Genomic DNA, 15423 nt, shown 5'->3' on the forward strand with positions numbered 1-15423 from the left:
TTAAATGAAAGAAGCTCCTTTAGCCGTCTCTGCGAGTTACTGTGAAGATAGGAGCTGATTGGTGGTCCTGCTGTAAATTCACAGGGCCCACTATAGTAACTGAACAAGAGAGTAATGTCAAATGACAGTACATATCTTCCCTCTAAATGGGTGGGTTTTATTATCAAGGACTTTATGACAAGTTCCGCCTGCTGTGAAGCTTTTCTTGTTTCCATAGCAACAACAACTTCCTGTCAATAGCGTAAACTCGCCTTCAAAATAAAAGCATGCCAAATTACACTTAAAGGTCCCATGTCATGGCCATTTCTACTGATCATTATTCCATTGTTGAGGTCTACTAAAATAGATTTATATTGTGCAATTTTCCAAATAGTATGTGTATTCACTCTGTCCTAAATGGCTTGTTGGAGCTCCTGCCCCCCCTCCCTATGAGCCCAGGGGCCGTCTGCGAGACAGCGAGACACAGCTAAACCCAGCCCGAACACACACACACCCCCGCAGCCTGGCTGGGAGTTTGTGTGTGTGCTCACACACCGACTCACAGCCTCGCCGCGTCCAGCTGTCTCAGGGAGGAGAAATTGGCGGATCTGCAGCTGAGAAAAGATTGAGTGTGTGTGTGTGAGGAAGTCCATTTGGACCAATCCACTGACTTAACCTAACGGCTCTGCGGACGTAACGTAACGGCTCCACGGATTGGTCCATTTGGACCAATGGGTACATTTGGGTATGGGCACGTCAATGTACCCACGAAGAAAAAGATCAATATCCAACGAGGCGTTCTGGGGCAGCATTGACAGATCTTTTCTGTGTTAGATGTCAAGGAGTGAACTCTGATGCATGAACTCAATTGCACGACTTAAACTCAGACTCGGATAGTGTTTCAAAATAAAGACTTTACTGGAATTTGCACAGTAATGAAAACAAGGAAAACAAAAACACTCTTTCGAGGAAAACTAGAACAGTGATCAATAACATAGATCCGTAAGAAGTCCGTGAGGTAAGCAGGAACGTAGGTCATAGAGAGACAACGAACTGACAATGAACAGGAGGGAGCTAACACAATATATACACAGGTAAAGGGGACACAGGTGGAAACAATCAGGGCGGGAAAAATAATCAAGGACGCAGTAGACAGAAGGGGGCTGGGAGCGTGGAGGCCTGAAATGAGAGGGAGAATTAATTAACGGAATAAACATAAAGCACAGGACAAAGGGACATGACAAAACTAACATAAAGAATAAACTTTCACTATAAGTTTCTTAGACATGACAGTACCCCCCCTTCTAGCGACGGCTCCTGACGGCCCAGGCTCCTCTGAGTTGAGGCGGTCAAAATCCTCAATGAGGCTCTTATCTATGACGAAGCGGGAAGGAATCCATGTCCGCTCCTCAGGGCCATAACCCTTCCAGTCAACCACTAGCTGTCGCCCTCTACCCCTTTTCCGACTAGCCAATAGTGTCTTGACTGTGTAAACCGGACCTCCATCGATCATCCGGGGGGGGGGGGGGGGGGGGTTTGGCGGTGGGAACCATAGAGTTCTCCTTCAATGGTTTTAGTTTCCCTACATGGAAGGTGGGATGTACCTTCATGGCCCTGGGAAGCCTTGGTCTCACTGAAACCGGGTTGATGACCTTGGTGATGGGAAAAGGACCCACAAACCGGGGAGCCAATCTTCGCGAGAGTACGTGGAGGGGAAGGTCTCGTGTGGAAAGCCAGACTTTTTGGCCTGGCTGGTATACAGGGGCTGGTCGGCGTTTTTGGTCTGCTGCTCTTTTAACCAGTTGTGAATTCCTGCAGAGGATCTTCCTAGCCGCAGCCCACACGCGCCGACAACGCCTGACCAGAGCGTGGGCAGACGGGACCGTGACCTCTCCCTCCGTGGCTGGGAACAGTGGCGGCTGGTAGCCATAAACACAGTAAAACGGGGACAGGCCCGTGGCAGAAGTAGGGAGGATGTTGTGCGCATACTCAAGCCAGGTGAGGTGCTCGCTCCAGGAGGATGGATTCTGGGACACCAGGCAGCACAGGCAGGGTCTCCAGTTCTTGATTTAGGCGCTCTGTCTGGCCTTTAGACTCCGGATGGTATCCAGACGAGAGACTGACCGTGGCACCGATGAGGCTGAAGAACTCCTTCCAGAAGCGTGACACAAACTGGGGGCCCCGGTCGGAGACAATATCCTTTGGGAAACCATGAAGCCGAAACACATTATGCAAGATGACCTCAGCCGTTTCCTTAGCTGAGGGCATCTTGGACAGAACAATGAAATGTGTCATTTTTAAAAAACCGGTCTACTACCGTGAGAACTGTGGTTTTACCTCTAGAGAGGGGCAGGCCAGTGACGAAGTCCATGGAGATCTCTGACCAGGGTCTGTTGGGAATAGGGAGTGGTTGTAATAGTCCTAGTCGCGCCCTGGAAGAGGTCTTGTTTCGAGCGCAGACAGGGCACGCCTCCACATACTCCTTCACCTCCTTCTCCATGGATGTTCGCCAGAAACGTTGTTTTATAATGAACATAGTTCTCTTGACTCCGAGGTGAGCAGCGAAGTGTGAGCCCAGAGGATCACCTGTGGTCGCTCGGCCTCCTGAACGAAAAGCCGGTTAGGCGGGCAACCCCTTGGTGCAGGAGCTCCAGCATTGGCTCGTATTACCTCCTTCTCTACTGACCAAGTCAGCGCTCCTACCAACCGGTTTAATGGGATGATGGGTTCCGGCTCCTTGGCTGCAGGCACAGGATCAAACAGACGGGACAGAGCGTCAGGCTTGACATTCTGAGACCCCGGCCTGTAGGAAAGAACAAAGTCAAAACGGTTAAAAAACAAGTTCCACCTAGCCTGGCGGGAGTTCAGTCTTTTGGCTTTTCTTATATACTCCAGGTTTTTGTGATCGGTCCAGACCACAAAAGGATGCTCGGCTCCCTCCAACCAATGCCTCCAGTCTTCCAGTGCCAGCTTCACGGCCAGCAACTCACGGTTTCCCACGTCGTAATTTCTCTCTGCTGGGGAGAGCTTCCTGGACAGGAAAGCGCAGGGGTGAAGTTTGTTGTCCTTCTGTAGTCGCTGGGAGAGGACCGCTACCACCCCTTCGTTGGAGGCATCCACTTCTAACACAAACTGACGAGTGGTGTCCGGCAGGGTGAGTATGGGAGCAGAGGTGAACATTCCTTTAAGCCGAGAAAAAGCCTCCTCAGCCTGAGGAGACCACTAAAAAGGCACTTGAGGGGACGTGAGGACATGAAGAGGAGCTGCAATAGCACTGAAACTCCGCACAAAACATCTGTAAAAAATTTCAAAGCCTAAAAACTACTGCACTTTCTTACGAGAGTCAGGGGTAGGCCAACAAGCTACTGCGCTAACCTTCTCTGGGTCCATCCTAACCTGACCTGGAGAAATGATGAAGCCCAAAAAAGTCACTGTCTCTGCATGGAATTCGCATTTTTTTGACAAACAACCTATTCTGGAGCAGCTCTTGTAGGACCTGGTGGACATGTTGTTTATGGGTGTCAAGGTCAGGGGAGTAGATCAGAATGTCGTCAAGATAGACAAAAACGAAACGGTTCAGAAACTCCCTCAACACGTCGTTGATCATAGCCTGGAAAACAGCAGGAGCATTTGATAATCCAAATGGCATTACAAGGTATTCATAGTGGCCTGAAGGGGTGTTAAAACCCGTCTTCCATTCATCGCCCTCCCCGATCCTGACCAAATGATAAGCGTTGCGCAGGTCTAACTTGTTGAAAACCTTGGCGTCCTGAAGCTGCTCGAAGGCTGACGAGATGAGAGGAAGGGGGTAAGCAGGAACGTAGGTCATAGAGAGACAACGAACTGACAATGAACAGGAGGGAGCTAACACAATATATACACAGGTAAAGGGGACACAGGTGGAAACAATCAGGGCGGGAAAAATAATCAAGGACGCAGTAGACAGAAGGGGGCGGGGAGCGTGGAGGCCTGAAATGAGAGGGAGAATCAATTAAGGGAATAAACATAAAGCACAGGACAAAGGGACATGACAAAACTAACATAAAGAATAAACTTTCACTATAAGTTTCTTAGACATGACATTAGAGTACTTTGAGGGTTTGTGACTCTGCAGACCGTTTACATGCATAAAAACCTTCATAACACACAAGGGGACGGGTAATAACCGGAAAAGCATGACATGGGACCTTTAAGACTTACAACTGCAACGAAAGTAACAAACATAATGCAATATCCTTTTCAATTTCGAAGAACACAAATTGGGTTATTTACAGGTGTTGTTTTGTGTGGTAGAGGGTCGCTTTCGTTGATGCGTTTTGCACCCCGGGCCGTTGTGACGTAATAACTCTTTTTTTGTTTTTTACAAAGGGGGTGAAGGTCAGAGGGCCTAGGTATAAAAGTCACGCCTCGCCACTGCATTCACATGATACATGGTAAAACGGCTCTGCGTCGTGCACCACTCAAAAACGTTGTGAGTGCTGCGCTCAAAGTTCAAATTATTTAAACTTTGACCTAGTTACCGCTGATATTTGGACATGCAAGCGAGCAGAGGAGGTAACCATAGAAACAAAACATAACTGTCTGTTTTAACCTCATGGCTCTGCGCCAAACGAGGCCAAGACCAAATAGCGTGGCATGTGAATGCAGCATTTATAATGTTTAAATGGATGTGTTATATAAACATGTGCATGATGCTCCCATTAACCTGAAGTTAGTCAGTTAACATTAGCACCCGTCTTTATGTAGGTCTGCTAAAATGCTTACGTGTATCTCTACAGAAGCAGTTCTCAAGTGTCAGAATATACTGACAAGAAGCAAGAAAGATATCACCAAAAATGTTGTCATTGTTTCAGAACATTTAAAGAAGCAGTAAAGTCAATTAAACCGAGATCTGTTTAAAAACATGTTTATGTAGATTAAAGTTATCACCATGTGAATGTGACATGAGTTGATCATAATATGCTAGTACCATCTCCTACTGGTTTACCATATTGTCAATCACAACTGTGTTTACCTGCTCCTGAACGAAGCAATTGTAATGGTGTCTCAGTCTGCATTGGGATAAAGATACACAGCACAACTCAGAACTTATCTGAGCAGTAAAGATTATCAGCATGGCTGGCCAACAGGTTATCAAGGTGGAAGTTTGTTTCTTGATTATGTGATTATGTTATCCCGGATTATGATCAATGATTTTGTTAAAAACAATTAGTTGCTGAACAAGACACCCCTGTCTTTTCACTGGTCCTACAATAAATTGACAAACATTTGCTGGTAATCCTTTATCGCTAGTTTTTTCTGTTTTAATCAAAGTTATTCATCTATTGTACTCTAGTAGCCGGGTACACACAGGGATAGTTTGTGGTTGTTTTGGTCTGTTGCTGTCATTACACTCAGTAAAGAACATTGGAGACCACATAGGCCATGTTTATACTGTATGTCAGTACAGTAAGTGTGCAAAGACACAGAGGTCTTGTCAACTACACCTGCTCCCAAATGTTGAATAGCATAACATTTCCAAAAAAAAAAGTAGGTTAGATTTTGCTTGCAAAATTAGTGGATGAAATGGGCTTATCCTTTCTATATTTTAACTACAGCTCCATTAATGTCACCGTCATTAAATAAATAAAAAATATGTTTCTGAAAATCTAATTCCATCAATTGTAAACTGACTGTCCAGCATCACAAGTGTTTTATGTTAAGAAGCCAGCTTTATCTCTGGGATTTCTAAGATTTCAAGTCCACGACATTTAAATATACAGTACATTGTGAATGTTAAGCTGTACAGTATATGTGTCTGTCCACATTTATTTTCATTGATTTCAATGAGGAGGAACCCAGTGTGGTAAAGTAGTGATGATCTATTTTTCTCCATGTTCAGCTCACGTGAATTCAGAGAAAGGTTTGGAAACAGAGGACTCTCTGGAGCTGACAAGATGTTTTTGGGCTTTTATCTCAAATTCAGTCGACGGAATCAAGGGAGTGGGAATGGAACGTAAAAAGGAATGTAAAAAGGAATTTGAAAACAACAACAGCACTGTGAAATGACAGTGATTGGTCGGTAGAGATCTACCACAGATTGGCCTCCAACACCTTTGTTTACCACTAACAGCACCAGTAAGTCTGTAGGCCTGAGTCCTCCGTGCTACCCAGAGAGGGGAGGAGGAGCAGGGAATAAGAGGCGGGACATAGGATAATAACTACAAACATCTGATGCAAGACATACAGCTGAAGTCTAACACTGACACTCACTCATTCAACTGTAGTGGACTATGAAATCGTAGTAGAAACATATGAGCAGATGGTGAAGGCGTTATGGTGACTGTTAACAGCAATTACATTTAATGTAATTTTATTTACTAGAAGGTGTATGTCCTTTAACATAAATCACATACACATAGATTCAAAGGCTTTATTGTCATTTGCAGAATAGCTACAGTGTAGATGTTAGCATTACAATCTAAATTACTAGGCTCCTCCAACAGTGCAACATACAATATTGTTAAGACATCAAAATAAAACGTAAAACATTTTTGCAATTAGAAAAGGCAGGAATAAGTAACCTATTTACATGTACAATTTAAAACTGTACAATGTAATAAAATACTGCTTATTGTAATAACATATAAACACGTGGACTGTGAACTGATGTATAATAATAATGATAATAATAATAATACTTTTGCCTTTCATTATACCCAAAGACACCTTACAATGGATAAAGGAAACATTCAAAGTAAAATATAAAATACAGACAGGGCTGACAGAACAACATTCAAAAGCAGGCATGTTTTGGGGACATGAAGTAGCATTGATTAACAAGCCGGATTACGGATTTTTAGCTTGTTAAGACGTTTGGTGGGAAGGCCTAAGAGTATGTCATTACAGAAGTCAATACGGAATGTGACAAATGCTTTGAACAAGATTTCAGTCCGGATGGTGTACTTCCAACCCAGATGACATTTAACCATGTACACTACCGCATTATTGTAGCTCTGCGTGACTGCGTCATGGACAATGATGTCAGGAGTAGTGGAGGATTGAGCATTGTTGAGGGTGGTTTTCGAGCCAATGAGCAGCGCCTGTGTTTTGCCTCCATTGAGCTTCAGGAAGTTCCTGCTCATCCAGCTCCAGAGGTAATGAAGGCAGGTTTTGAGAGAGGTCAGTTTTGGGTTTGGTGGGGATGTATACCTGTGTGTCTTCCACATAGCATACGGAAGAGGAGCTTATAGTGAGGGAGGAAAATGCCAAGGAGAAGGAGTTAGACCAGTGGTTCCCAAACTTTTTCAGTCGGGACCCCCTTGGGTAATTGGAAATATTTTCGGGACCCCCTAACCCGGTTCCCATCTATATTGGTAGGATTAATTGTATATTGTTGTAAAAACATCACATTTTCTCTGCTAAAAATAATAAGATACAAAGATCCAACTATAATTGTATATTTTATTATGGATTACACATGAACAAAAGTGCTTGTAATAGATACTGTGAATTAATTTGGCCTTATTAAAACTAGCAGGCCTTTTTCCCAGAGTAGTAAATTTTTAAATTCAAATTTCTTTAAGGAAAATATATTAATGAACTACTATTTCTACTGCAGGTTGCAAACGATCACATCACTTTACCATTCCTATTCCACACATAGCCTCAATGACTTGTGTGTGCTTGCTTTCCCTTGCAGATCTTCTCAAACTGGGGCTGTTGTTTTGAGACTACCACTCTCAGTTCATTCTCAATGTTGAATAATAATAATATTAATAATAATAATACATTTGATTTATATAGCACACTTTAAAAACAACGTCATCTCAAGGTGCTTCACAAAGCTAAAAGGAGAAAATAATAAAATAAAAAAATCTTCCCACGCCCCCCCTGCAGTACCTCCGCGACCCACCAGGGGTCACGCCCCACAGTTTGAAAACCACTGAGTTAGACGATTAATAGAAGAGGACCCAGCACTGACCCCTGGGGAACACCCCGTGAAACAGCGGAGCGTCTTCACTTGTGGTTGTTGAGTTGAACATATTGTTGTTTGTCAGCAAGATATGATGAGAAGCATGTGAGTGCCACCCCAGTGATACCAAGGTCAGCCAGGAGAAATAAGGTCTGTGGTTGACACCAATTTAAGAGACGGTTCACGTTTTGTTCTATGACATTAAATGCATCAGCTGGTGATCTTTAAAAAACGATGGTTGTTAACAAGTGGTAGAATACGACTACAGAAGTTGTCGAGGACGTTGTACGTCATTATACCGAACACGTAAACACTCCCGCTAAGTTTGTTTGCCCTGTTCTGTTTGAAAGCTAGTACCTGCGCTCTTGCAAACTGTTAACACAAACCCTTAAACTTGTACAATTTTGAATCTGTATTTTTGAATATCGATCTTAAGTTGGCGTGACGTTGAAGATCGTGCGACCCTGCTATATTCGGCTGTAGTTCGTTTATAGCATAACGTTAGCATTTAGCTTCTGGCGATTAGATTTATGATTCGAAAATTATAAAAGTAGGGTAGACATGTTCCAGCTGAACAAAACGTGCATTTATCAAACAGCTTCGTTTTCCACAGACCTTATTTCGAGCTATTTTCCAAAATCCTATGGAGAAATCCCATTGCTTTTTTGTCGAGGGAACCCATGCGCAGCTTACTTCTGGGTAAATACATCATCCCTGCACCTCTCTATAGCAGCACTACTCTGAGTCAGGCAGTCTGTGACAGAGCTCAAGGAGCATAACTTAGTTTCAGCGGCACAGAGACACCAAACACGGAGAAAAGTCTGTTTCAGCAACAGAGACAAGCAACACAAGTCCCAGAATCTAAAGGCAGAATAAGGGCCGCTCTTTCAGATCAGTCGCTGTTAATGCAGAGTCACACAGGCATTTATGTTTTTTTTACTTGCTTAACAGTTATTTCAGGTTTTTGCTCGATTAAAGACGAGGAGGTCTTGGCTTGCAGAGTATGAAATTCTTAAAATAAAATAAATACTTTGAGAAGGTAGGAGGAGAACTTTCGCGATCACCGTCTCCTCTCACTCGGATCCTCCCACAGGCTTCCTAAAATAATGAGTGACAGGCTGATAGTAACATCCCAGTCTGAAACAGGGGGGGTTTCAAAGTCTTGACTCTCAGACTATTAAACTATTGCTGAATTCAACTTATAAATGCTTAAATAGCGCTTGATCTAAAAAAAAGAATCACTGATTGATGAGATATGATGAGGCTAACTTAATTCATAAATTCATGGGATTTATGTAACAGTAAGAGAGAGAGATGTAAGTGTGTCTACGTGCGCAATTTATCAACGCACAACTGTGTGTTTATGTAACCAAACTCATTTTCTGATTAATTTGTACAATTGGTGCAATTGTTGAATATTTGCTTGCAATTATTTGCCCTAGACTTCGGCTTTCAGACGTAGTTATTTATGAATTTATTACCAAAACCTATAATAATCTAATGCAGGGACAATCATGTAATATAATACATTATTTAATATATATCATATATTTATGTATGTATATTTATATAGTCTTAAAGTTACAACCGGCATTTTGAGTGCAACCATAATGCTAATGTGGCCGGCAATGAAATTTAGTTTGACATCCTACCCTCTGGAGAGTCTTACGGTTGAGGGCGGTGCAACTGCCATACCAGGCCGTGATGCAGCCAGTCAGGATGCTCTCTATGGTGCACCTGTAGAAGGTCAGGATCCTCTCTATGGTGCACCTGTAGAAGGTCAGGATCCTCTCTATGGTGCACCTGTAGAAGGTCAGGATCCTCTCTATGGTGCACCTGTAGAAGGTCAGGATGCTCTCTATGGTGCACCTGTAGAAGGTCAGGATGCTCTCTATGGTGCACCTGTAGAAGGTCAGGATACTCTCTATGGTGAACCTGAAGGTCAGGATGCTCTCTATGGTGCACCTGTAGAAGGTCAGGATGATCTCTATGGTGCACCTGTAGAAGGTCAGGATACTCTCTATGGTGCACCTGAAGGTCAGGATGCTCTCTATGGTGCACCTGTAGAAGGTCAGGATGCTCTCTATGGTGCACCTGCAGAAGGTCAGGATCCTCTCTATGGTGCACCTGTAGAAGCTCAGGATGCTCTCTATGGTGCACCTGTAGAAGCTCAGGATCCTCTCTATGGTGCACCTGTAGAAGGTCAGGATCCTCTCTATGGTGCACCTGTAGAAGGTCAGGATGCTCTCTATGGTGCACCTGTAGAAGGTCAGGATGCTCTCTATGGTGCACTTGTAGAAGGTCAGGATGCTCTCTATGGTGCACCTGTAGAAGGTCAGGATGCTCTCTATGGTGCACCTGTAGAAGGTAAGGATGCTCTCTATGGTGCACCTGCAGAAGGTCAGGATCCTCTCTATGGTGGTGTATCCTGGAGTCCATGTTGAACCTTCAGACTGCGGAGGAAGAAGAGCGGCTGTCGAGCTGTTTTGGTGTTGAGGTTGGTGTGATGAGTCCATGTTAGCGATGATTAAAAGTTCATCCATTCCAGGATTTGAACCAGTTGCGCGCAGGACGTCGCTGCATGCGGGCCGCCGGCTCTATCCACTGGGCTATCTATTCTTTAAATTGTTTAACTTTTCTTTTAATACTCATAATTGTCTTTTTGTTCACAACTTCTCCACATTGTGAAGTGTTTCCCGAGCCTGAACGACCTATCTTTCTTCCTGGCTTGCTCTTTAATGATCCAATACAAATGCAATACCAACAACAACTTAACAGCAACAACGCAAACTACGACAACAACCCACACATTGCGCATTGTTTAGAGCGGTTATAAAGTGTTGAAGTGCTCAAATTCGAAACTGTTTCAACCTGTCACCTATCAGAATAGAGACCAGGCAGTGCATTGAATCGCGTGATTGGACTGCGAACCAGTCAAGTGATTCATTCAGGCAATGGAGCAGTTGCTGCTTCGGACGTCATATGTCAAGTGATTTGAAGCAAGCTTCGAAGCACTGCTTCTATGGAATAGGAAGTCCAGGGTTTGAAGCACGTATCGAAGCTTCAGTGTCAAACTGCCATCAGTAGCTGTTAGCACTCTTTTTCGCTGCCCGTCATTTTGACGGACAGGATCGTAAAATCTCCGTCAAAATCCAGTATTACCCGTCGGCCTTTACACAACTCTGACGAGGGGGCGGAACTCTTCGTGAACTGTCAACGGGGGGGGGCGTGAACTGCAGACATTTCAATGATTTGTACGGCAAAGTTAGGTTTGGAAACTGTATAATTTCCTTTTTGGCGGGCATGCATAACACGGCATTACACCGGAGCCATGCTGCGGGGAAACTTTGGCGCTGTTCCGAGTTTGTTCTAATCTGTCAAAGTGACGGACTGCTTTCATATTTTTCCGTCATTGTTAAAAAAAATCTGTCATAGACGAATAATATTCGGTTAACGCGACCTCTGCTCAGAGCTCACAGCTCCTCATATCTGTTCAGAAACTGGACAAAAGTTAAACATGAACAAACCACAGACTGTCTGTGTCATGGCGAATACAGTCGCTGTTGTATCTTTGTCTGTATCATGTTGTTACACTACAACGTTAGCTTAGCCTGATTGATCTGATCTCCATTCAGAAAACACGCATTTTAAAAGGTTTTTCGCCTGCCGTGTTGTCTGCACACTTGTCGAAGCATTAAAGCATGGTTTTTACTAACCGGTATCAGTATGTAGTCATTCCGGCATCATTTTGAAACGTGTATTAGAATTAAATCACGGTAAAATATGTTCATTTTGTTGTAGTCGGTATCTACCATAAGTGGAATGAGTTCAAAAATATGCAGCATCACTTGAAGTCAGTCTATTATTTTCGGGAGCGACAAGGAATGTCTCATGATACGTCGATCAAGTGGCACCTGCTAACGGGGTGGTGGATGATAGGCTTACATCTAAAAACTTTATTAAAAGAAAAACATAATTTTTTTTTTTTACTTTTCGTCCTCTTTTTACTTTTTTTCGACTCGTCAATCGCGATCGACCGGTCGATGACCACTGGCTTACACAGTAACATACGCTTGGTACGGCTATACTCAACTCACCTCGACTCTCCTCCAGGTTTACAGCCCAAAAACCTGTGAGCCCTGCCTTAAGCTTTGCCATGTTGTTGCTGCTAACCAGAACCTCTTCACTTTTATTGGAAGCAGGTCTTTGTACCATTTATTCAAGGTAATATAATGAAATCAGGGGAAACTAAACTAATTGGAAAGGCATTACAGTCAATTAGGTTATCATTGCAAGGACCTCAAACATCTGCTTGCACGATTTCACACACAAACATTTCATTGTTCATGTTACGACCAAAACAAATCTATAGATAATTAACAGATTTTTATCATTTTAATAAATGTAATTCATTAATGCTATCAATTGTATTTTTGACTCATCTGATGTCTTTTGTGAGTTTTGGGTTGCCACAATCCCGGCAATGAACGAATATGCGTGTAATATTTCTGTACGTATTCAAGGAACATGATTTCCGTAGAGATCTCAGCTGCCAGACAGATTGCAACATCTACGCCTGTAGAAGCTGCTGACTATGAGCTGCTGAGGGAGAAACAGAAAAGTGAAAAGTATTGCTCATTATAGCACTTACTCAGTTTTGATTAAGGTAACTGGATTTAAAGCAAACCATTACCTGCACATATAAATAAATCCTAAAATGAGAGCAAAGCCTGATTTCATAACCGCAATATTTTACGTCTCTGGCTTTAATTCCTCTTTCTCATGAACCAATATTCTATAATTCCATAAAGACTTGGGCGAAACTTTGTCTGAAGGGAAGAAAAGAAAATCCAGAAGGATGCAGTGAAGGCCTTTGGTTGCTATTCTGAATTACAGTTAGCCTCAGGTTGGTCAAACTTCCAACATGATTTTTTCTTTTGGTCTGTAATTGTAGCCAACACTCAGCCAGGAGGTCCGGCTTCAGTCCTTCCATTCATAAAGCTCCAAGTGCCTCTTAGTGGCGTTTGGATATTAAAACTTTAAATCTTAACCACCCTCACTTCCCAGCTCCAACACTCTATCTTTAGCTCCTGCTTTCCACTCTTTCGTGCAGGCATGCCTAGTCATCAACCTTCAATTACTCAGTCCGTTTTCTCAGGCCCCAAAGCATCCTCAAAACGCTGGCACCAAAAACAGTCAACAGTCAAAACCAGCAAAAGCAAGGCAATACAAATACACGTACAAATATGTATATTGTACTTCTCAGCCAGAAATAAAACTGTGATTTTTAACCAAATGCTTTAAAGGAATAACAATTTTGTATTCCTATATTTTACTTTTCAGAGGGAAACCTCAACTCATGTTTGGTCATCTAAATTCATTTTAATTTGTATTATTTAAGGTTCTTGTAATATTGATTTTGTTTACAGATCTACTAATAAATTAGCCAGGACAATATCAATATTAGCGTCTGATATTAGCTTATAGTAGTTGCTGTTCAAAATGACAAAGACATATTTGAGCTGATTTAGACACTCTGATCTGTCCTGCTTAGTACATGTCTATGTGAAAAGTGTTGCTCTAATTACCATTCATTTCTGTTTAGTTCACCTCTGCTCTAATGTGACTTTTAGCATCTTTAAGCTCATTATTTTGCAGACGTAGATAGCAATTAGCTGGTGAATATATAGGGACATTTAGCAGCTAAAGGGGCAGATATTATTCACATGAGTAAACCTAAAAAGGGGTTTCTTTTCTCATGGTGTTTCTGTTGAAAGAAGGAACAAAGTCCTGATAAATCACTGTCGCATTATTTGAAGTCTCATAATCCTTTGGCATCTGGATTTAGCAATTGCAAAGTTAGCCTATTTTATTAGATAATTAAATCATTCTCAAAGGGAGACATTGAAGACAGTATCATTTTGGTCTCAGAATAGCACCCAATTATCATAAGTCAAACATCAAACCAGTCCCACCACAAATAACCAATATTACAACATTATGTAACATTGTGTAAACCAGAAAATAATAGTTCACATTTGATCTTCTCCTAAAGGAGGAACAGGGGGCAAAACACATTCAACCGATTCATTCAGACACACAGATGTGACTGGTTTCAGGCTAATGTGGAAAACAGAGCTGTGCATGTTGGGGGACAAGCCCTGTCCTCAGCAGAGGTAATTAAAGCCACCAGAGAAGCATTAAGTCACGTGTGGAGTGCAGCACTGTTTGGAGGGGCAAAACAATGGTTACAGACCCTTCCCAGAAATACCACCCAGCCAGCCTGCTGTGAGAGGAGAGCTCCTTATCGTGCTCTACTGCTGTCCATACAAAACATCTCCCCTCATAATTACATGTTTATGCACAATAGACAGCGAGCTAACCCAGGGACCTATCAAATCTAAGTAGTCGTTTACATTAAAACCTCACAGTGGCCAGATTTAGATAGGGAGGCATTAATTCTGACACACCAAAAAAACAAAAAAGATCCAAATGAAATAAAAAAGCAGCCCTGCCTCGCTTTGGTCACAGCCACTTTCATGATGAGATGCAGTGGCATATCTGCAGCCAAGAAACTCGTTAAATGTCGACTCCACCCCCACACTACTCTTTCATTTATTCTAGGAGTTCACCAAAGATGCCCGTGGCTCAGGGAGCGCTCACCTGCGGTCGCTGATGTTGGCAGTTTAAATTATATGGAGTAAGGAAAGAAGGACTACACTAAACCCAAAGATATTTTACACAGCGGTTTGAGCATGAGGATCACCATGTTAAATGATCCTGTCTAGTAGTTAACAAGACTATATCTCACATTCTCACACTGACTTGATTACTTTAACATTTCAATGCTTTAATAATTTTTCTTATTATGTTGCTTTATCTCCTCTTCGTGTGAATTAATCATATTTAAAAACAGACGACCTGTATTCGAAAATTCTCATTCCATAGGTAGAATAGTGTTTTACTTATCAAACAGGTTTCACAGTGTTTTGAGCTGGAGATATACAGTATCTGTCACATTCCTTTTCACTATCCAAGAGTAAATGTAACTGAATGGCCCATACTTCACATATTTGTCCCTATTTTTGAGGATGAACATTGAAAACAGTACATGTGCAGAAAGATATAAACAGCTTATTGCGATATGAAGTTTCTACTAAACAGAGATGTGTGCTCTGTTGCCAGGCAACAAGCAGAGATCCCAGCAAGTGTCTCCAAGAAACTGTAGCTGTTTTTTAGTCTTCAACCCAAGCTATATTGAGTTTCTGCTAGCTAGGGCCTTGTTTGCACATGATGTTTGTGAAGCGAAACACAGTCTTGTCAACAGTTTGATGCTCTTCCTCTAAGTGAGAGTTGGTTTTGGAAAGGACGTGCAAACGGAGGCGAGGAAGAGGAAGGCTGCCGGCAGAGAACCGAGGAAGTTACCAATACAGGCTCCAAATTCTTCAAAAAATCCTCTCTGCCAATGTTTTATGAGAAGGAAAAATGTT

The 15423-nt window shown here is 42.6% G+C and overlaps 1 protein-coding gene across 1 annotated transcript in view; it reads left to right on the forward strand.

Moving 5' to 3' along the window:
• LOC307016858 (5'-nucleotidase domain-containing protein 1-like) overlaps positions 1–15423 on the forward strand; it is a 64068-nt gene that overhangs the window by 19530 nt on the left and 29115 nt on the right. The gene's annotated exons all lie outside the window — the stretch shown is intronic.

This window comes from Notothenia rossii, assembly GCF_949606895.1.
Source record: "Notothenia rossii genome assembly, chromosome: 8".
Taxonomy (NCBI): Eukaryota; Metazoa; Chordata; class Actinopteri; order Perciformes; family Nototheniidae; genus Notothenia; species Notothenia rossii.